Source organism: Micropterus dolomieu, linkage group LG05, assembly GCF_021292245.1.
Source record: "Micropterus dolomieu isolate WLL.071019.BEF.003 ecotype Adirondacks linkage group LG05, ASM2129224v1, whole genome shotgun sequence".
Classification (NCBI taxonomy): Eukaryota; Metazoa; Chordata; class Actinopteri; order Centrarchiformes; family Centrarchidae; genus Micropterus; species Micropterus dolomieu.
The window spans coordinates 17499025-17523874 of NC_060154.1; the positions used below are offsets into that span (position 1 = coordinate 17499025).

At 39.9% G+C, this 24850-nt stretch overlaps 1 protein-coding gene across 1 annotated transcript in view; it reads left to right on the forward strand.

The window, feature by feature from the left end:
• The window catches only part of faf1 (Fas (TNFRSF6) associated factor 1), a 1021784-nt gene that overhangs the window by 310277 nt on the left and 686657 nt on the right, over nt 1-24850 (forward strand). The gene's annotated exons all lie outside the window — the stretch shown is intronic.

A 24850-nucleotide genomic window follows, 5' to 3' on the forward strand; every position in this document is an offset into this window, starting at 1 on the left:
CTCAAACAGTCCGCACCTTCAGGCTGTTATTCCCCCCAGTAAACAAAATCAATAAGGCCATTTTCAGGGGGCAGATAGTGATCAGGGTTCCTTTAATAAACTTTCATCTATCTAACACTGACCTGCGGCCCACCAAGTGCATGATGAAATGATTAAAATGTATATCACACAATAAGACGACAAAGACACAGACAGGGAGGGAAGGGCACGACAGAAAGTACAAGGACAAGAGCAGACAGAAAGGCCTGAGTAAAGAAGAAGTCTTTAACAAGACATGTCTGATTTTAATGATGCCGATGGTTCATAAAATATGATTTTAAATATTCAGAGGATGTGTTAATTGGACCAAAACATCTACTAAATTTCAAATAATTTGAGGGGGAAAAAAAAAACTTGGTCCACTAGCCACTTCAACATGCACCGTCATCCTTAATGATCATGTCAGAATTTTTTTTTTTCTCCTTTTTTAAAAACAGCTGGTGAGCCGCAGCTGGGTGGAAAATGCTTTCTGAATCCAGGAGGGCTGGGGGGGTGTTACCCTACTCAATAGCCATATTATCAGTCTAGGCACGCTCCACTGAGCAGCATGGCATAGCTGACAGCCAGGCCTAGGCATCAGCTAACAACAGTCACTGAATTCCAGCCCAGTGACAGCTTACCACAACTACAGTAACATTCCTGGGCACTGAGCACTGCACAGGCTATCTAACGACATGTCATTTACCTCCCAACTACTCAGAGCAGAGCTCGAACATCTAACTCGCTGGGCATCTGGGGAGAAAAGACAGTGACACAGATCTCGCTTCACAGGGTGATAACAGCCACCCTCAAGTCAGCTCCCTGGTCTGCTAGTGTGTCAAAATACAGATATTCAGAGCAAAAAAGAATAAATAAGACTTAATGCGGTTGTTAGGTGATGGGATCTGCTATCACAAGCCAAATGGTCATTCATTTTGCGGGGGATCTGATGGCATTTTCTGGTCTCGGGATGCATAAGTCTTACAAGCTGACCCAAAGATCAAGGAAGGACCCATTCTTGCCTACTGATATGAACAAGAAAACTCAAATACATAAGTCTGAACAAACTGGGGGGGAAAAAAATCTAATTGTGATTTTTCTGCCAGATATTGCAATTACGATTAAATTTGCTGTTTTTTTTTTATTTCAGCAGATGAAACAGACAGGAAGTCAGACATAGAACGGCAGAGAGAATTCAGTCGATATTCAAAGTAAAACACACATTGCAGACTCCCGATCGTACATCAACAATAAACACACCACAACAAAGACAATTTAAGTACATTGTAGAAGCACAAAAATCAAGGAAAACTGAACAAATAAGCAAAATCAGAATAACTCAGCAAAATCAAGACCGGCAAAACACTCTTATTCTGAAATGCTTATGTAGGATATGTAGCCTGCACAGAGCGGAATGGGCTCACTGAGAACTGTTATCAATAGTTGAAGCACACAAAATGACGAATTAACAACAACATGTAGGCCAAAAGCTCCGCACACTTAAGTGTGAGTTGACGCCGGACAAAACCGCGGCACAGCCGCTGCATGTGTATGTTTGGCTGGCGCCATTATCCCACACGTTTTCCTCTATTTAAATCGCTGTCATCACAATTAGCTAATTTCATTCTTTCAAATTGCAATATCGATTTGAAAACAATTGGTCAGCCCCACGAGCACATTAAGCTCACTATACTCTATACACTATGCACCTGACAAGTATCTATTAAAATGGACACCTCTCAAACAAAAGGGTGAAGGAAGGTTTCTATATTAACAATAATAGGATGACTACAGGGGAATTATATTGCAGTGCTGAGTGATACAGGGCAGGGAAGGACAATGTGAAATTATCTCAAAAGTATTAAAAAACAAAAGTGAACATGTAAACAATTGCACATCAATAAATATTTGCTACTGGTGCAACTTTTTCAGCCGTCTGTAAACAGAGAGAGTGAGAGAATAAGCATGTGTGTTTCACTTTACACATAATTTGCCATAATTTCAATGTAGTACATTCATTTCATTAACCATCGGTATAAATCATGCCGTCTAGGATACAGTGAGCTGCTGTTGAATGCATCTAATACAACATGACTCTCTACGAGGACCTGCAACTTTGAGATTTCATTTAACTAACGTTATAACTACATCCAGAGCCGTTACACTCTGACTACAGCGTTTCAAATCTACAACGTCACAAAAAGAGGAGCTCCAGGAATCCGTGTTAGATTCTTGTTCTGCTCACGTTTATTTACATGTCCGCTCTGGTTTAATCATTTCAGACGCGCCGACTAACTGCAGACATATATTACAGATATATTTAGAATACACCAGAAACTATAGTTTAACGGCTCATTAATGTTAGCGCTCCTGCACTGATAAACACGACATTACCTTTGTGGCTAATTTAGCAACGGCCAGCATTACCTGCTGTAACGTTACCTGATATTACAGAATATTTAGAAGTGATGAACTAGTGACAAATGTGGACCGTTCACTAGAACAGCCACACAGTTTCAGAATAAATCTACGGTTGCGTCTGTCAGCAGCGTAGCTTCCAACACCCAACTACCGTAACATTAAACTGCTGTGAGCTGGTAGGAAGCCAGGAGATGGCAGTGAAAAACGGGAGGGTTAGCAAGTCGTGAATCTTTTGTAAAGTCATGTAATTAACTTTACAAAAGACAGACTCACCGCTCATACAGCCCTCTGCGTGTTTCTAAATGCTGCGTGTAAGTCAGCTAATTGTTTTCTTCTGTGGTTTTTGTGGTGAGGTAGAGTAGTTAACAGGGGAGGTGCAGCTGGTCGCCCTCTGGTGGGCAAACTATGCAACATACTGACATGAGTGAAGGATCTGACTCTAGGTTTCTTTTTTAATAGTCATATATCTGCTGTTTAAACGGCCGATGCCGATTAAATGCAATTAGCTCATCAGCCGGCCGATACATTGGTCGGGCTCTAAATAAGGCTACTTGTTCTACAAGGTAAGCAGTGTTTCCCCTATATGCATTCAGGAGCGGCGGTGTGCTGCTCCTAAGATTTCCCACGACCATTAAACTATGCACTACAAATGTTTTCACTCCCACACTGTGCGAGCACGGCAACACTCAATGCTTGGCTAGCTTCTTCTCCTCGTTCTATGCAGAAAATCTACGTGACAGATGGTGTTATAAGAGCAGCGTAACCCCTGTAAGAAATCGGGAGGTGCGTAGCAAGTGTTTGATTGTCCGAGTGGCATAAAGTGACGGTGAACGCGAGTGGAGGAAAATATTCTGGCAGTAAATGTACTGTGTCGGTTACAGTGTGTCTACTTCTTAAGACCAAGAAAAGTTTGTCTGTTGTTTTCCCACCTGCTGGAAAAGTGAAGCCCGTTAGTGCTAGCAAACAACTCCCCTCCCCTTCAGACTGCGCAGCTGAGCAGGGAAGCTTCTACAGTGTCCTAGGCTGCGTCTTCTGGCTGCTATGTAACTGAACATTAGCTCAATTTATAGAAAGTAACTGGTAGATGTATTTTATTACTGCCTACTTGTCCAATGTTGACTCTCTCTACAACAGAGTAAGTTACAAAAAGAGCAAACTCACGTAGCCTACAGCTCTGTCCTATACAGACTGATTCAATTATTTTTCAGTTTTGGTGTGGTTGTTAGGAAAAGAAAGGATGGTCGTTTAGTGATGCAAACTAGTCCTTTTAAGCTAATGAGGAGACGTTTCTTTTTGGATTTTAATGTGTAAATAAAATGTACCTCAGAAGGGAGGTGGTTTCACATGAAGAATCTTTTCTATAATGATTCTGAGGTCATATTAATAGGGTCTTCCTGCCGTTAAGGCTTAGGGGGTGATACCCAAAACATGTTGTGCATAAATGTAAAATCACTGTGGAGAGCATCAGAACCAACCAAATTACTTTCCACAAATTTAATGGCTGGAGTTCCTCCCCAGTAGACTGATCTTTGGGGTAGGTTATTTATTATCTGTTCTAGCTTTTCCAACTATTTGTTCAGAGATGTGGTGAAAATAATGGCCCAATATGATGTGAAATTACATATTTGTCGTTGGAAAACGTAAAATTTTCCTGGGGGACGACCCCCCAAACCCCCGACCATGACCACCACGAGCAACACCAGAACATTAATCTAAAGCTCACACTAAACTATGGGAAAACACTGAAGTTTTAAGCTATTCTATTGTGCATCACATGCTCATGGACACAAGAGCAATGTTGCTGAGACATGTTGTGTTGGGGTTTCATATTTAGACAAAAAATTTTCTTCTCCGCTGCTTCAACTCCATCCTAGGGGAAAACACTGGTAAGTCAAACCAAAATACACAAAAACAAATATATGACTGAACGTAAACGTAAAATAATATCCACCATTATGGTTTTATTTCTCTATGGTCTAACCATAAATCATCCATTAACCACCTCCCTTTTTTGTCACTGAAGAACGAGACAGAAAGAAGAGGGGAAACACTACACCAAAAATAGCAACCTCTGCTACAAGAACACGCGCACTTCTGAGGAGAAACATGGTTCAAATGGATCCTGGTAGAAGGCAAAGCAATGACATTGTATGTAGCTTGATATGGACGTCAACAGTCTGAATGCTTCAATGAAAAGTCTCTCTTAATAGGGTCCCTGAAAACCCCATAGCAAAAGGAAATCTGTCAGGCTCAAAACATATTCTTTTTTCAAGGTCTTCCACTGGGGCAGATGATATGTACATAGTTTATAAATTATTTATCATCCATCCTATCTTTCACTAAGCACTCTGTACAAGCTGGAAACCACATACTGTTGCAATATGTATTTTCAATATACCTTGCTTGCGGACATCTTCCACAGCAGCAGTCAGCTCATCCTTAAGGAACTGACTTTCCTTTGCAATCTTTTCTCCTTTCTCCAGGAAGTTTTGGGTAGCAGTCTCCACCGACGCCGCCAGAACATGAGCCTTCTTGGAGCGTCCTTTCTTCTTATTAGATGGCCCTTTGTTGCTGGAGTTTACCAAAGTGGTGACCTATAGCAGGGACACAAAATGGTTTAACAACAGAAACAGCTGCTTTGGGACCTTACATGTATTTTTGCAGACTACAGTTATGCCAACAGCTACAACACTGCTGTATTAGCTTTCCAGCAAATGTTCAAAATGTTGTCTCTAAATAAGGTTTAGAGGTTATTGTTTTTTATTCAATATACCTGACATTATAATGTTACTTGCTATTGGTTTAGAACTTAGACTGTTGACTGTCTTTTAATACTAATAACTAATGTTAACTATGTATTAGCATTAAATTGAACTGACTGTATTTTCAAGCATTTTTTGTAGCCAAGACTGTGCATACATTGCAGCAATGAGACAATCAGTATTTTATCAAAATTGCAATGTGACCAACTGAAATTTTCAAATCTCAGGAGCTGCAGTATTTGTTAAAAGATAAAATGGGTGTCAAAATACTATACAGGATCTCTGGATAATTACTAAGCATTCGATTTGCAAATAAAAATCCAAGAGAAACATCTCCTAATTAGCTTAAATGGACTATTTTAAATCCCTAATTTACTTCATTAACCTCAGCTCCATGGTCACCACCTTCATTTCTTTAACAACCAGTTGTCAGACTCCTCTGATAACTGAAATATAATTATCAGGAAGTACAGTATATGTACAAGACAGAGCTGTACACCAGTTTAGTCTAAGCTTGTACCTGATGTTCTCAGCCATGGAAAAGTAAGTTAGGTAGTAATGACATTCCGCAAATTAACATTAGTTTGTTACTAACAGGTAACAGCCAAAGACGTGCTGTACAGGGGAGATGTTAGGTAGCACTAACCACCTTCACATTCCTAGTAGTTGGGGAAACTACAGACTTTCATTAACAGACACGCTGTGAACTACACTGCATGTTTACTACCAGACTGAAACTTACTGCTACTATTTTTCTCCACTAACTTTCACTGTCATGTTCTGCCGCTCGCGCTCTCTCATTCGCTAGGCCACACACACACAGGACAATGTTACGCAGGGAACTTGTCAAGCGTTCAGTGTTACCATGCGAGTTAAAATCATTAATTGCGCACTGATATTAATGACTGTGTCACATTTAGTAGGGTGGTTATTCATTCCGCACCGGGGGGGGGGGGGGAACTAATTGAGGGGGAACCATAGACTGTACAAAAGAACAGAGGAACTCTGGTCTCTGTTATGTGCGCGCCACAGACCTGCACTTCCGCGAGTTCCGCCCTTTGGGTTCCGTCAACATTATGTTATCAATAAACATTTAAATAATCGATTTTGACATTTGTTAATCGACTCAGAATCTTCCACATCTAATACGAACGATTTTTTTCTCCCACCCCTACAAAATACCATTTTTAATTAAATATTGTCGGCCTGTCTTCTAGAGACATCTTTGTTTGGTACAGAGCCCCACTAAAATCACACTGTAATTCATTTGAATGTTTTTCAATGAAAAGAGAATAATCATGTAAAAATGGTCATTTGTCCTAGTATCCTGGTAGTAATCATATTCGCAATATCAGTCAAAACAATCGCAATTAGATATTTTTTCAAAATCGCTCAGCCTTACACTTTTCCTAATATTCTAAATAAAAATGCAAACCGCATTTACATTACCTGGGTGACCAGGGGTTCCAGCAGCCTCTCCACTGCCAGAGTACGGATCTCTAGACTCTTTGGGTCCCATTTAAAGTTGATGTTGGCTGTGTTGATGCTCGTCATGGTGTCTGGAATTCTGGCGGTTAAAAAAAATGAACAGAGTCAAGGGGAAGAATTTTAAACATAAGAATTTTATTCTTCAGATGCAATAATGAAACACAATTTCAACTGCATCAAACACTGAATATCTGTTGGCATATGAGATGATTGTGGCAGTATGTTATAGGGCACAGCCTTTTAAAAGATACAAAACATAATTATAAAAGATACAGTGGAGTAAAAAAAAAAAATAAAAAAACACTATAAGTTTGCTTACTAAATGAAGCTTCCTTTCGGATTGTCAGACTAGTAGGTCTATAAAAAATGTTTAAAAATAACATCCTTGTTTGAAGCAGCACTGCTCCATTCCTCACAGAATGACTGCCAAAAGCAGAGCACAGTAACACTGAGGCCCAATTTCGATTTCTCTTTTCAGGCAGCAATTGCAACTCCATTGATTAGCTATCTAACATGGAGGGGCAGGGATAATCAGCAGGCCCTGAGGGCTGAGGGGCTTCAACTGAAATGTTGGTCAGCGGTATTATGAGAACAATATAGGGGCTAGCTATTAGCCTACATTATCAACAAAGAGGCTTAAACATTAAAAACACCAGAAGCACATTTGAGTGATGACTACCTAATGTTATACTGAACTGTTACTGAGTGGATGTGCTTTCAATTCTGCCTTAAAAATCATGACTAATGTTTGCATTTAGATAGGCTGTACTTGTTTGAAAGGGGACAGTGTACATTAATCAACATTAAAATCAATGTAAATGTACCCATGTTAGCTAAAAAGTGCTAATTTTCAACAGTAGAATGATCTACTTGTTATGATCTATGGCTCCTTTTACACTTTTAATCAAAAGGAGAAAAGAAGAATGGATAGATGCAGATTGTCTGGCACAGTTGTAACTCATTTTATCACGGACAAAAATCTTAAGGCACTTCCTTACTACTCACATACGCTTTAATCTACAATTACTCATCAACCACTGTGAGGTTTCTCATCCACTATAACATCAAAAGGTCACTTCACACAAACCACCCAAAAATATTTCCCAAGCAAGCATCCAACCATGCAGATTGTTTTGATTTCATTTGCTGAGGTTTCAGATCGCCATGCTTAAACAACTGTGGCAATCTTGATAATACACATATTAATGAAACCGTTTCTATGTGTAACTTATATAAAACTAAACTTGAAGAGCCCTGTAGGAAGGGCTCTTTACAGAAACCTCACAGTTGGTCTGGACAGCCATTCAAACCACGTCTACCTACGAAATAGCTGCATTTAACACTGGTCTATGGATTATTCCAAGTAACTGGGACAGCGGATGTGAAATTCCGTCCACCTCCTCTGTATGGGTGTGGCAGAAAAAGTCCCAGAGACAAACATTTCAAAATCCAATGAAACCAAAACGATTTCCCACGCTAAATTCCCCCGGGGGTAATGCAACTAGGGATTTGGGCGAAATAACTCTTTACAACTCTTAGCAAATTAAACCATTTGATCTAAGACACGCCCGCAATAGGCTACTATGTATTTTATGAAAATGTAAATACTCTATCCAATTAAATAAGAGCCTTCCAAAATGAAATAATAAACACGGGTAACGTTAACGCTAATAACTAACGTTAATGGAGGAGTGACAGAGTGGGTCAAACACCTGGTCAAAGCTAACGTTAACTTAGGTGCTAACACTAAGGTTAAGTAGCTGCAGTTGCACCTGTTGTAACGTTAGTTAACTTTACCTGAATTAAGGTTGGTTTTGTCCAGCTAAAGTATTGTTAATTGACAGTATAACAGGTAACGTTAAATGACGCGGTTGGGCAGACTTTAAAACCAGTGTTTGCAAAGTGAACCTATTTTAAACAGGAATTTTCTTATTAACAATTCACCGTTAACTTAGCTCAACGTACTTTGTGTTACCTGCTAACTCACAGTGTGTCAAACGCGGCACCTTGCTAGCGCTAATGCTAGCCGACACAACAAACATTAACGTTAGCTCCGTTTGCCTAACGTTACTTTAATCCTGCGAAAACCTGTAACTGTCGAGTTAATAGGCTGCCCAATTTAACTGAACCATGTAAGAACTATATGAGTATCTAGCTTAAATACAATAACAGGGAAACGTTGTAAACTTACCGAAAACAATCCACTAGAAAAACTGGAGTTTAAAAGTTCAAAATGGAGGAATGAGAATTACGGAATTCCTTGCCTCAAAAGTTTTCCTCCCCTCGCTGACTCAGTTTAGTAGTCCTCCTAACTGGCGGCTCAACAAGGTTAATTCCTCTCGAAATATGTATCGAAAAGTGAATACAAGAGCAGCTTAAAAAAGGAGATTCAGCAGTTAGATTCCTGTAAAGTTTCGGTTAAGATCGTTTCGATGTCGCAGACTATTGCCCAACAATGGATGAGGCGGAGGGAGGGGGGGCTGGGGCGGTGACCGAGTTCCTGAACTTCCTGGCAGCGGGGCAGGGCGACCACAAGACACAGCAAGCCCGCAAAACGAGGAGGTGTGTTGGGCGTGGCGCTCACTCCGTGTGTCCATATATGGATTAATTATTGCTTCCATAAAACTAGTGCCCGACCAGGCCAGGCTGTGGTATGGCAGGTTTACCTTCCTAACATTTAGACTGAGGGAAGGAGCTAGTTGCCAGGACTGACAATCTGCGGAGCGTTCAGAAGTTGAACATAAAATCATTATCACATAGCCTACGTTTAGTCCCTGTGAGTTTTAAGAAAAGTGAATAGTTTATTTAATCCTGATAGTAGCTATTCACTTGGTTTCTAGTCATTGTCGGAAAACTTCCAAAAACCCTGTTATTTGATCCGGAGCTCACCTTAGGCAATCTTAACAAAAACATACAGAGCACCAAATCTCATTGTGCTTTTTGTCACAAGTGTCTTCAGTTGTAGTCAAAACTTACAACCAACATTAACCAGAAAAGGACCCCATATAATGACCCATTGTTCCAGCCCTTGTTACATAATATACTATCCAAAGTTAAGCGCATAACAAGGCATTTTTGTTCACTAAAATAAAAATCACTTAGGTTGAGGATTTAAATACTGTCTTTGTTCCATTTGGGAAAATCTCATTTTTTGTCAATTAGAAAATTATAGCCTACAGCTTTTCAAATCAAATGTGGTTGTAATCTAAAGTATTATTCCTTCACATAGGCTACAGTTATTTGGCAGAATATGTGTCATATTTTGTAAATGGTTGCCGTCTCATTTTGGAAGTAATATTTTTTCTTGTTGGTCCATTTAAAGTCTGAGCTGACATGATGCAAATGTATTTTATTTATTCACAGGCTTACAGTGTATCTTCATTGCTAAACCATATGATACATTCTGTTCCCGCTGTTTCTTTCCTTTTAGTTTTTCAATATCATTTAGAGCAGCTTGGTGTCAAACCTTCCTAGAGATCTCAACTAAGATTATTGTTTTTTAAGTCACTGGGTTTAAAGTCAACAGAAGCTGCCGGAAAAAGACAGTGCCCCAGAGTCAGCTGGTGCAGCATCAGGTGCACACACACACACACACACAATGAGCTGCTTGTGGCTTTGGTTTCTCATATTTTATTAATATATAATAAACATCCTACTACAGTAGCACTGACATTTTAGATGATACTTTTATTCAGATAGATGTGTCACAGATGTCCCACATTTTACAATTTCAAGGTCCAGGAAAACTATATAAGCTATGATCAGTATGCAAGAGTCACACTTTTATGGTTTGTTGCAGCTGTGACTGATAACATTGAGACATTTGATAAACATATTCAAGAGCCAAGTATTTTTGTTTGGGCCTAATGAAGTGTGAAAGCCATAAATAGATTATCTAAAGAGGCCAGGTGTCACCCCCCCGCCCCCCGCCTCACTTTTCCACCTAAACACACACACACAAACAATGGATAGGCTGTCTCTTTAAACAGTGGTATCATGCTAAAACATGGTTATTAATAAAAATAATAATAAATAATTACTTTTTTGCACCTTTCTGTTGGTTTGTGTGCTCAGTAAATCTCATTGGCTAAAGATAAACCTATTTACAAAAGAAAAAATATAATCAAATATGACAAAGCAGTGCAAGCAGATCATATTATAAATTATATATAGAGAGAGAGAGAGAGAAAAATGTGATGAAAAAAAGAGAAGATAGTCATCTGCAATTCAAGAAGGTGACCACAGACAACATTACAAACAACAATGGTGTTTTGTTCTGCAGGCTAACAACTAACACACTTCTATTTGTTGGCTGTGGTAGGTGTTAATTAAGAAGCTCCACCAGTGCAGCATGAATTACAGTCCTGGAGAGAATGGGCTTACAAATGTACTTAGGAAGCTCTTAATGAAGGCCTCAGAATATAATTATCTTTTGGAAAGACACTCCTGAATATTTTTTGCACAATAATAAATTGCAAAGTAATTATTTTCTCCATGGAGTTTTGACCATGCCAAAAGTGAAGGGCCGTGCATTAAATAGGCATATTAAATTCCTGCAAACGGAGATGTATCAGTGAACTATCTTGTGTGTAATATTAATTTTAGTCAAGAACAGGAGGACCCGCCACTTACAGAGTATAGCAGGTATTTGTTTATCCAATAAGGACTCTGTGGTGAAGCGGGACTGGATGTGGTGCAATTGTGTGCTTGAATGATGAATGTTTGTCCAAGTAACAGCTTGCTAGGGGGGACAAGTTTGGGTGTCCTTGACCTTCAATCTTTTTGTACCTGTTGGGCCCGACAAATGATAAGAGCACAGCATGCTATAAATAATTCCATCTCATTATGAGGAAGTGCACATGTTTGTCACACACTGAATGTATAATTGAGCACATGCAAATCTGCGGCGTGTGGAACTATGGTGGATTCAAAAAATAAACACAATGGCAAATATATGTTATTTTTGCATTTGTAATCATAGCCTTAGGTGTTCATTGTCCAAATTATTTAAAAAAATAACTGTGTTTATGTTATTAAATTTGTTATTTTCCCCCTGAGCATTCTGCTCAGTCATACATCAAAATTTATTTATGAAGCACATTTAAAAACAACAGTGGACCAAATTGTTGTACATTGAAAATATCGCAAAAACCATAAAAACAACAGTAAAAAAAGAAGGCCACAAAGACAAGTTTAAAAGACAAAGGAAAGGTAACTATCATAATGAGTTATAATCCAGAGGATAAAGAGGCAGTGTAGGGGCCAGCTTCACTTTCAAAAGCTATTCATTCCAGAGTTTGGGGCTACAACTGCAAAGGCGCACCTTCCTCTGTGCTTCAGCCTTTATGTTGGGACAACAAGGAGCAACTGATCAGCTGACCTGAGTGACCTTGATGGGATGTACTGTTGTAAAAGGCTGGAGAGATAGGTTGGAGCAATCCCATTTAATGATTTGTAGGTAAAAAATATAATCATGAAATCAATCCTTAAGGGAGCCAGTGAAGGGAGAGCAACACGGGGGAAATGTGCTCTCGCTTGCGTTTTCCTGTTAAAAGGTGAGCTGCGGCATTCTGGACAAACTGCAAACGTGAAAGGGAGGCCTGGCTAACACCAACATGAATTAATGTCTTATTGAATGCCAGTTCTGGGCAGCGTTCCATGCCGATAAGAGAAACACATGCACGATTGCAGTCACAGGTGAGTTTCTTTTGCAATTGTATTATCATCTATTGCTTTGCAGACATGGATGTTACTGTACATTACAGCCTCCTGTCAAAGTAGCTACTCATACGTTTACGCTGACTGAACTGGAAGCTCCCTCACTGCAGGAGGATTTTGTTCCCTCGCATAAGGAACACAGTGACTTTCAGCCTCACCACATTCACCTGACTCATTGTGACAGCTGTCCATGGAGCTGCATGATGTAATCTGCAGGCTCTCCCTTCCCCAGTAAGACCTTGTACCTCCATGATTAAAAATGACTGTGGTGCAATGTGGGCGTCGTTCCCCCCACAGCAATACCCAAAGGGTGGAAAGGAAAGTCAACAGGCTAGTAACACTAATGATTATCTTCGATAGCAGTCATTCAGTGTGACTTTCTCACAGAGGTGAAAAGAAACATGCATTACCGCAGGGAATTAACAAAAAGTCCTGTGGGGGGACATAGCAGACAGCTAGGTGTTGGAGCAGTGATGGCATGGTTTCAGAAGGCAGTCTTCCCATCTGACTGAACCATTGAGAAGGTTGCTGCTATAAGCCATGGTTGGCAGTCTGTTGAGCTCCACCTGCTGGTTTAGACTATGGTGTTGCCTTTAGTCCGTGTGGTAACTCTCCATGGCTTTAGAAGGAGCAGGAAGTAACTGAATGTCATGCTTCTTTTCCTGTTGCTGGACCACGCAGTAACCTTTGATAGTGAATCGTTTCTCTCAGATGGTCTGTTTTTAGCAAATGTGGCTTATGAAATTTAGATCTATAAGATTCCATCTCAAGCCTGGCATTTAGTCTGAGAGGCGTCTTCAAAGAAAAGTTCAACTTAAAGAGATGAAGTTGACATTTCTAGCACAGCGCTGTTGTCAATATTAAAACAAGCGTGTACGATTTACTTTAAATTCCTTTTGTGATCAAATTACGCCAAACATGTTTCACAGACGAGGAGACAATAGCGTGTTCATGATCATTTTTACACAATCAATGATTACTGACTGAAATGCAATTACCAGCAGACGGCAGACTGCAAACACACTCATCAGAAACCTTGATTTATTCCACAGTTCTCCTGGGAACTGCTGCCCTAATTTCTTGCTTTCCAAGTGGGATTCAGGCTACAAAGGAAGGTGAAGAATGTGGAGGAAGACGCAAAATGAAACATAATGCAATTCCAAGCTGTAATGAGTCACAGGTTCAGACACCCTCCAAAGTTATTGAGCCAAACATGGTATAAAGATGTCTGTGTGCTTCAAAAATACAGTATATGGCATACACTTTGATAGCATGTAAGCACAATATATGCACAAGGTCACAACATTACTGCATGGCTTTCATTTTTTAATAAGGAGCTCTGAGGGCATCTGTGTGTCACAGGCTTAAGTAATTTTTTTTACACACAGATATGCAAATATAAATGTAAATATAAATTTGTTGAGCTTTTATTTTGTAAAGGGTCAAACAGCCAGAATACATTTTTAAGTGAAAGAGAATAAAATAGAGATAGAGAGGAAGACTTCTTTAAGGTTTCAAAACTAAGTATACCTATAAAAGTACCACTGTAGCCTAAGGTTCCTAATGAGAACAGTATGTTGTTCTAATGTGCCAAAATATGTCACCTATGTAAGAAATAAAACAAAAGAAACATGATTGTAATGGCAACAAATCACGTGTTTATGACTCAAATATTATGAAAGCCTGAAACTAAATTTATACAGTTTATATAGAGATGATATATGTCTATGACTACACACTAAATCAAAGTATTTTAATGCATGAAGCAGCAAATGTAATTTATATTTCTTCTTAAGTTTACTTTTTATAATGTTTGTGACACTGTCAGTATTTTGAGCATCGCCGTCTCTTTTGGTCAGCTTTGAATATATTCTAGCCACTGAAAATGGTGAACAGTCTTGAGCCTGACTACAGTAGGGAAATAGTAGATGAAACGTTATGCTGCCTGTCCGTGGGCTCCACAGGAAACAACAAAAGAAGTAGTCAGCTAATTTCCAGAGGAATTTTATAATAGTGTTAGGTAGTCTTTTCCCAGATAAATAGTAAGAGTGACCCAGGTAGTCTTGTGGCAAATTGGAAATTGAACCCAGTATGAGATAAACACGACTTCCAAGTAGGGGGAAATGACCTTTCAATATTAATGACGCAGAGAGCCATGACATCATCAGGACCTGTTTGGGCCCATGCAATCCCTAGGAAATTAATAGATGTGATTGTACGGGAATACCAGCTCACCCACAGCCGCGTTAACGTCATATTTACTTTAATAAAAATGGATCAAACCAACTACGCTCGAAGCTTGAGTCACTCTTTATTGAATGGAGCAGCAGAAGTGTAGTGCTTCAAAGAGCACATCCTCCCACACACGGCACAGCTGATGATGTCTTGTTGAAATGCTAGAGAAGTTCTCTTCTCTAGCTCAAGTAGAACTGATACCCCCCAAACATTTGTTTGTTAACTGGCCTGCCTAGAAACTACCTCACACATTGTATTGTAAAATCACACTTTCTCCAAATATAAGAAATTTAATTGCCTTTGCAGAACCACACAAGTCTTCTTCAGGCAACAAAACAGCTGGGAAAGGGGGGGGGGGGGGGGGGGGGGGGGGGGGGGGGGGGGGGGGGGGGGGGGCAGTAATGCTGCTCTTTCTGTGTACCCGGCAGTGTCTGGTTTTTGAGACAGTGCAAAGCATGGGTCATTGAAAGCATAAAATTCTCACACATCACAGAAAATGCAAGAGGGGAAGCGATGTGCCGTCGGTTTGACATTGATTCTTTCCGATGCAAGGACTCCTGGTGGGGAGGATGTCACCAGTATCATCGTTTACTTGCGGTTTCCGTCTCTTGCTGTTGTCAGTCACTTTCACTTGACGTGCTGCTGTGATTTGAATGGATAATGAGCTGTAGAAGTGAGTGAAAAGTTTTTAGCAGCACCTGATAGCAGCAAAAGGCATATTCCCCCTTCAAGGCTTTAAAATTCAAGCAGCAGCTCTTGTAAAAACAGTTATGTTTTGAATAATGAATACGAGATGAAGAAAAGCCGAACCACTGTTGTAGTGCAAAAAACTTGTGCAAAATAAAAAATACACAAACTACACACGCTACTGAAGTGATAATTCATTTCCCAATACCAACACGGTAAACAGCAGTGTTTATTCCTCTAAGAGTACTTACAAACCTGAAGGGAATTCGGTGAAAATGTTGATCGTCAAAGTGCGATGGATAATTACCCATAAATTATCCAGTGTTACATTCCTTACTTTCCTTAAATGCACTCTACCAGCAAGTGAAAACATCAGTTTCAAGAGGTGACAGCACAGGCAAACAAAGCAGGGATGTGCTGTGGTTTAGTAAGAAAACCACCTGCTTACTTGGAAGTGTGTGGTTGCTGTGAACCTGCTAGCTGAGGGCTCTGAAGAGTGAGACACAATGTTGAAATACTGCTGGACCAGACAGCAATAAATGCCGTCGTTGCCAGGGTCCACCACAGTAAACAATCACTGGGTATCTGTCAGCTGGATGTCTAATCAATCATGGGAATGTGTCCACTTTAATGCAGTGTCAAGAGAAGTTTATGGATTTCTATTTTGACACGTCATCGTTGCCAATAACAGGGAATCCCATGCGTCTATTATCAAAATTTCATGATGTTTCACAAGAGATAAATTCTGTTGAAGCATAAAATCAGTGGATGGATACCTTAGGCTGGACATTTTTAATTCACCTTTTGAAACACCACATCCACCTAAGTAAATAGACAACTAACAACCACAACTAACAATTAATCAAATTTTTTAATCAAACTTTCTTGATTAATCATTTGGTCTATGCAGAAAGACGCAAAAAGAAATCCCTCCACAAGATCCCAGAGCCTATGGTGATATCTTGTTTTGTTCAACCTTGAAGATATTCATTTTTAAAATCCGAGAAGACTTGTCAAAGTTGCAGATACATTTTTGTAGATTGACTATTTTAAATCTACTGCATACTATTACGGCTACTTTTAATAATAACAATACATCAAATCACAATGTGAAAACAATGGGACAACATGAAAGCGGTCACTCGTGGTGATGAACCCAGGGAATTATCAGCTGAATCTGCAGCTCCCCTCGGCTTGTGGTCCACTCTCCCCGCTCTCATAGCGTCGCTTTCGGCTGCAGCAGGCAAGCTGTACACTAGCTGCTCAGCACCAAACAGCAGACTGACACAGCTAGCTAGTGAACATAGTGGAGCTAAATGCTGGAGCTGTTGGCTGTTTGCAGTATCTAACTTAAAGGGTGGTGACGTGTCAGTGTTGTGATTTAATATTAATGTAAAACTTATAATTTAATATTCATAGTCTAGGATCTAGGATGAGGAGGAACATAAATAGAGCATATGGATTTTACAAACAGGCACTGTTCAAAATACAGCTACACAAAATCAGAATTGTATTGTTTGTAAGACCATATTTGTTATAATATATAAAACACAAAAAGTCAAATTGTGTAATTAATCATCTGTCGTCATGTCACTTCTCTAATATAGTCCTGAGTTTGCAACAAAATTTTGATGTCTGGCGTAGGGTTGAATGCCAAGGTCCTATTACTGATAAACTGTAATAATTTGTCCAGTAACGAGGGGTGTTGCAAAAATGCCATTTCATTTAATGACCTTTCATTGAAACGTCCTCTAATTACACTGGGATGTGTACAAACGAGCTTAACTGAAGAACAAGGATTTATGTCCAGAAAAAAACCTGATCACACCCTGTCAGCTCACATTTTGTGTGACAGAGCTGACATCCATGCCGTTGCAGCACATCCACAGTAGGATAAAGTACATGGCAGCGAAAACTAATTCCAGGGTTAAACTACAGTTGACTGTGGTGCTGACATGCCTTTGAAGACAGACAAAGTGATAATAAAAGACACTGTCACATTGCAATCTCATCTGGGAAAGAACTATTGTTGCTCCATTTAACATACCAAGGTTATCTACTGACAGGAGACAAGCCTGAACAACCACAACCAGCCTGTGACAAATATAATGCAGCTTATCCAAAAATGTGTCTTCTCTTAAGTATAATGAAACCATTAAGGATGAAGCATGAAAAGATGAGAATGTCAAGTAGAATGAGAAGAATGACCCAGCTGTGTTTTTACAGAAGAGGAAACAGGCTTGGAGGGGCAGAATAAAAAGGGAAACACAAAGAGAGGAATGGATCTAGTTAAAAAGAGTCCGTGATCAAAGCACAGGAAAGGATGTAAGAAATATCCAGCCAGCCTGGGTGTTGCAGCATCAGGTTGCTCATTGCATGTGTGTCAAAGAGCTTTGGTCGGCCTTTCTCTCACGCATAGGGCCGCAGTCTGCACCTTCAACTCATTTCTTGTTGATTACTCAGCTTCATTTATCTGATACAAATGTTTCATACACCGGAGGAGGTATGCCCACAAGGAGGGCTTCCTTATAAAAAATGTATCCCAACAGATGTCGAGGTCTGCCTGCACAGTCACGTAACGCTCATCAACCCAACAGAGAATTGATTCAAAAACTATCTATACTCACTGTGAAGACAAATTCTTCAAATGATGCCTTGCATCAAGTTTCTTTTGAAGAATTTAACATGGACTCACAAATCGATTGCTGGCATATTTACAAGTAATTAATATCATAGTTATTGAGCCCCTAAGTTGCAAAATCGCAAATTTGGCTGGAATAATTCATATATGCTATTTTAAATATTATGGAATGAAGATATTTTTTTAATTTTCTAAACCGGAATATATCAGTGTTTCTGATTTTAACATTCAATAAAATATGTGTAATATTAGAGGTGTTGCTTATAGTGCCAAAATCATTGAGAATGAATACTCAACTCCTCTGCTCTACAGATCTCTTGTTTTGGTTTTACAGCCCATAAATGTACTGCATGGATTAGAAGCCATTTTTTAAACACAAAAAAAGATTAGCTGCTTTCTGGTGAAGAAAAGTGAACATCTTGATATTTTCTCAGGAGTTGATGGAGCCCAAAACAGAGCTAAAAGGAGAGTGAACATGGGAATTTAAATGCATCATTAATGTGTTAAGTAGCAACTGGTAGCTAACATGTTAGCCATTACAACTATATCATGCTGTATGGTAAAAACTGTGTGGCTGTCACTGATGTTCTGCCCCCTAGTGGCCAGAATCCAGCATGAATGCAGGTTAAATGGATTTATGGCATTGTAGCACAAGTCCCTTCAATTTAATTTGTTGGTTGCATACCAAACACATTCCATATGCAGAACGTGTACAAAATACTGATATTTCCTCATTTATTGTTTAAAAATGATGATCAACTTCAATGGGTGGGGTGGTCTTATGAGCTGCTAGATTGAGTCAATACATTTTTCATAATAAGTGCCCTTCACTCGTCAGATGCCATTCTATATAGAAAGATGAGCCTCTTCCTAATCTCTTAATGAAAAAAGTAGAAGGACAGTTAATACGCTTGACAGATTCCAGTGTTATTTAATTATTTCAGCATTTTTGTCCTTCCACACTGTCTAAACTTTTAAACATAACATAAAACATTGCAATTGTCCTAAAAAAGGCTAGTATGGTGTCAGTTTTATCATGTTCTATCAGAGTTCAGGCTGGAACCCAGAAGCAGACCGGACACAGAGCAGGCGAAGTTATAGTGAGTTATTGTCAAATGGCAGAAAAAGGCAAGTGGCAGGCAGAACAGTGGAGCTGGGGGGGGTTTGGGTTGGATGGCAAGAGGGTGAGGTTGAGGTTCAGAGAATTGTCCAGTGAGGCGAGAAGCAGGCAAGCAAAAGTCAGGTATCAAACAATCACAAACTTCAGATTACAAGTAAACTAGCGACTGGTACAAGCTTCTAGACATACAGTACATAACACAGAATTAGTGCTTTAGGTGTAGTACAAGATAATTTATAACAAACACAAGGTGCAGCCTTTAAGATAAACTGCCCTGAACTGAGTTAAAAATGTAAAAATACCATATACTTAAACATAGTACACTTGCTTCCTTTACAATTATTGTTTTATCTTTACTCACTAAAACTAAATGGCATCTCTAAACTGAAGGGCCAATTCTACATCACAGAAAGGGACAGTATCCATATTTTGACTATATCCATCTGGGTGTTGCTTTAATACATGACTGACAAGTATTTCTAAAAGGTTTAAGTGCATGGGGATCTGCCCACAGTGTTGAACAGTGAAAGTAGAGGAATGCTTTTCAAATGGAAAGGCAGTGACTGGAGGTTTAAAGTATGAAAAGAATGACCTTAAAACACAATAAACCTCTGTTCTGGGCTTTCATTTTTCATGCTGCAATGCTGATGACACTCAACTTTAACAGAATAACTTCCTAATCACAGAGTTGTTCTGAATTCAAACTATGGATGTCTATAAATGTGACATTACAGACATTTTTGCTTACTGCAGAAAGTTTTGTTTTTGTTCGTTTTTGGCTTGTCCCTGTGGGACACTCAACAAGATATGGCAGTGGTGGTGAGTTTGCTTCAACACCAACTGCTGCAGTGGGAGGTTGGGTGGCGAGATGAGGGGTGGAGAAAACCAACTGGTTCTCATGAACATCTGCCTCATCCTCCAGATAGTTTACCTCTACATTGCCATTCAGCAGTCTACCTGGCAAGCAGGCCGTTTCACCCTTGTACTCCCTATCTGAGCCACTACTATACAAGTCATTTTAAAAATCCAATTTTGGAATGGCGGTGATGCGGCACACAGCACTTGGGGGGGTCACGTATGTCTAGGAGGTCCAACACATCTGGTAGTTTCAAAATGTGTAAAAATAAACAAATGATAACTAGGAAAACAGCCAATTGGAACACTATGTTATACTACTGGTCACAAGTGTGACCCGTTTACAACAAATTTACACCTCTTACAAGCAAAATATATATGCAGGAGTATAATTTTCAAAATATATCAGTAATAAGGAAGATGAAGACAGGATTTTTGGATTAAAGAGCAGCAGACCACAATCCACCCGGACCAGGCGCCACGGCGGGTACGGAGAGAAAAGAGAGCCAGGAGAGGAGCCATGCTGGCCCAGCTTGGAGTCAGTTCTGCTCCTAAAGATCCAGTCCCAAAATGGGACTCGTGTTGACTAAGAAACGGAATTTAGAGACTGTTGTGCCCACATCGTTACAGAGACCTGCCCTATCAACATCCCGGATCAGGCACTCGGCAGGTGGTCCATGTTCTGAGCTGTCAGCACAAGAGTCCAGCAAGATGAGAGGAAGTGGACTCTGTGTTTTACATCGATCATGCTTTGCGCACAAACGCAGTCACGATGTTTCCCAATTGTCAGACTGTTTAATGCGTAGATGAAACTTTCATATTATCATCTGGTTGCTGCTGTTTACATTCACCCCAGATGCAAATTCAAAAAATGCCCTGTGGAATGTTTGGGGTGTATACGTGTATGTATATATGTATAAAAATAACTGTATTGTTTTATTTTATTTTATATATGTTACCATATTTTAATGAGGTGGTATTATGCTCATTTTCAGCTTCAAAATCTTAATTGGGGGTTGTGCCAAAACAGGTTTACATGGTTTAATTTTCAAAAAACACCATATTTTTCTCATACTGCACATTGCTGCAGCTCCTCTTTTCACCCTATGTGTTGTACGCTCCGCTCTTGAGCTACAGAGTGATGCATCTTACTTGTACAAAATCTTTGTTGGGAATTGCACATGTGCAGTTCCCAGGTAAGGACTACTAGCCAATCAAAAGCAGAGAAGGGTGGGTCGTAAGAAACAAGGTAGTGTGATCCAAATCAAAGCCACTTCAGACTGCGACTGTAGCCTAGCAGTCCACAACCACACAACATCATTGTTCCACATCTTACCATAAACCACTACAAAAATCACCATATTTAAACTCAATTTTACATAAAAATTGGCCAAACAATTTGAAAGTTTGCTTAGTAGCTTTCACATCAGGTGTAACATTAGCATTGTAGCTATAACTTTAGCTGTGTTAGCCAACGTTTACAACAACTCCGCACTTGAACAGTCTGTGAAGTTACATTGCCGTGTTTACTTTAAATATAATTCACAACCAATAAAGCATACTTACAGGTTGTGATTGTGAATTTCCAGACCCAAACAGAGTCGGAGTTGCATCGTCTGTTAGGACTAAACATTGAACTGTTGCCGGTGTTCTGACGATCTAACTTTATGCTGCCTTGCCGAAAAATGCTACCATAGCGCAAATCGATAGACTCGACTCTACTCGGCCCTGCTCCGTTTTCCATTGCAGACAGTACCCAGAGATAGTACATAGCTTGTCGTCATAGTGACGCCACACACAACTGCCGCGACGTAATGTTCAATGCGACACACACACCAGCGATCCACACAGCTTTCTCTTTTTTAAGTTAAAAAGTTTCAACCTTACTCAGAATGTAAAGACAGATAAGCGGTATGAAAACCTTCCAGCTGTGTTTTCCTCTGCCGTTGTTGCTGCAGCGGTCTGTGTGACGGCGGGAGCAGAGGGCTCTGTGAGCGGGCGGCTGGCCGGCCTCACACACTCCTCCCGCGGGTTGGCACAGACATTCCCCGCAGCCACTTGCGGAGCTCCTCAACTCCGAAAATATTCATCACATTTTTGTTCCGCCATCACTTCTCATAAAACTGTCAATATTCGAAATATTTCTCACCTCAAAACTTCTCAGAAGTGGATTTAGTGATGAAATTCCATTTGAAAACTGTAAAATATAAAACTTTCTGTTGCTGGCTTCTGTCTGGTGCAGCAATGATGATGCAGTGAATAGTGACGATTCTCTCTGACCAATCAGCAGTCTGTCTGTTTTCACGTTACATTTTAGTATCCCTCAGCTCGCTTGGAACCTCGAGGGAGGTGAGGTGATACGAGAAAAAGTACCTGGAAGCAGGTACAGATACAACATTTCTACAATGGAAAACCAAACAATGGCGAGTTGAGCCAAAGGGCCTCCACTCAGACTAGCTTGGTTTGAGGTCGTGCCTGACCCCCGCAAGCTGCTTGGCAAGCTTTATGACGCATTTTCATTGTGATGTCACAAGTCAAGGAAGTGAAGGGCTGGACTACAAACGAGCTGTTTTCAAGTGGTTCAGAGCAGGGCTTTCTGTGGGAGATGGGAACTCCCTTTGGGCTGGACTTTGGGCTTAATACCACCTCTTTAAATAATATATTTTGTTCATTAATAAAAAAGTTTAAAGTACAAGTCTGTGTACATTAAAAAAACCTGAGGAGAGAAGTCAACTTTGACTCCTAAGTATGGGTAGGGTATCCATGTATTGGTTTTCAAAAAAGAAGACAGTAGGGGCAGGAGGTACAAGGACACATGGTCTACATGGTGGTTAGTCTCTGATCTCTTATTGCTAAGTGTTAACTTGTCAATAGTCATTACTATTCATGCAGCACGTGTTCAACATTCCTAAAGTTTGCTGTAATGTCCCGCCCTATCCAAGCTGTGATTGGTTGTTTCGCGAAATTGACATTGATGAGCAACTTTATGCACATGCTTACAAAAAAAGCACCAGAGTCCCGGTACGCCAAAGAGTGAAATGTAATAGTGCCTGTACTATGTACCTGTGAGTACCAGCACACTTTTGGGCATTGCATTTGGGCATTTTTATACTGTTCAGGTGTGCGGGAGGTAATGATTGAAATGCAGTTTAACCAATGTTTGCGTGAAGGACGTGTAAAAGAATGCAGGTTTAAGTTACTTCCGGAGTGGCTTCAGTTGTGAGAAGCTGCCACTTGGTTGTGTGTGCTGCAAATGGCCAGCTGAAGTTAAAGATTACGCTTTGTGAAAACCTGATGATGCATTCAGTGGTTCAAATGTTCGGCTTGTGGGTCAGAAGAAATATTTCATCATCAGCTGTGCAGGAATTAGCTAGCGTAGAGGTGATAAAGTAATAAGGGAGTGCTATGTTGATTTTTTTTTAAAAAGGCATCATAAGGCAGCCATTAGTATTAATCTTAAGCTAGTAGTGCTCATCAGATAGGGTAGGTAGAGGTTTAGCTGTCTTCTTTAGCTATTAAGTAGTAGGCCTACTGCTAAATAGAGTTTGGAATTTCAATTTGATTTTAGCCACAAATGTATGATGCTACCATAACTACTTACCTAGGCATGAAAACTGCATACACAGCTGAAAGTACTCAGCCAGGGAGGCAAGGTAAAGGTTAGATTGGCCCAATCTTAATGTCCACCCTAAACCCTTAACCCTCACATACTTAACTGACATCACTTGGTAAGTGATTGCATGAGGCTGCAATGGCTCAAATTGCTATAAATATGTTTTTACTTTCCGCCTGATTTATACGTCTTGCAAGCTCTTGCCCTACAAAATTGATGAGATGTAATTGTCGATAATATATATTTGTCAATAATCAATGCGCTATTCTTGGTCAAAACAGCATCATCAGGCAAAAACTAAAATAAATAGTTGAAGACTCCGAGAGTCTGTGAGTTTGTGAGTGTGGACAGTGAGACTGGGCCATTAACTCCTAGCTAATTGCTGGGGGTAAACATAGAGCTAGTTGCAACCCTTAGAGGGTTAAGAGGCAAATAGTGATGACCTAAACTAAGTAGTCAGTTTAGATGTGCAGGTGAACAGGTAGATCACAAAAGAGCTGTTTTCAGAATGAATTGTTCAGTCACCCTGTTTAAACACAAATAATGTGTCTTTACATTACTCAGATGAACTGTGTAATTTAGCCATCATTTGGTGAAATAATGATCATTGGAACATACTAAGCAAACAGATGGACAGCCAGACACTTAGGAGTGGTTTCACAAAGTTTCCATAGGCATTTTAATGCTTTTTCTGCCATAATGTAATTGTTACCCACATGATCCAAGCTAACAGCTGCATTCTAGGTCACACATGCTCACCAATGCTATGCTTATGTTAGCTTACTTCACCACTTCAGTGAAGTAAGCTAAGGCTGGATAATGATCCTAGTCTACATACCAACAAAAACAAGGTGAAACAACTTTACAAGAGTAACACCAGATGCTCAGTTAAAAGACTTCAGCTTGACTGTCAGGCTGCTGAAGTCACTATTGAATTGGAGAGAGAGAAACGTTATGACCACTTAAACTGCGTTAGTGCCTAGATTGTCAAAAACAAAGGTGTGCCTGAAGGACTGCCTGAAATATTGTTTTGCAAGTTTCAGAAAGTACAAGGGCCGATTAAAGTCATCATGCGCAGATAAATTACACACTTCTCTTAATGTAGAAAAGCTATGGCATTAGTAGTGGAAGTGCTGCCTGTAAGGTTTAGCCCCATGGTGGAAGGAGGAGACATGGACATGAGTTCTTCACCTGGTGCTTCAATTTATTTTTAAACCAGATGCGTGGAAAGTGCAGTTGTGCAAGTGAGGTATTGTAAAAATATATCAAAAATTAACAAAAACAAACAACGA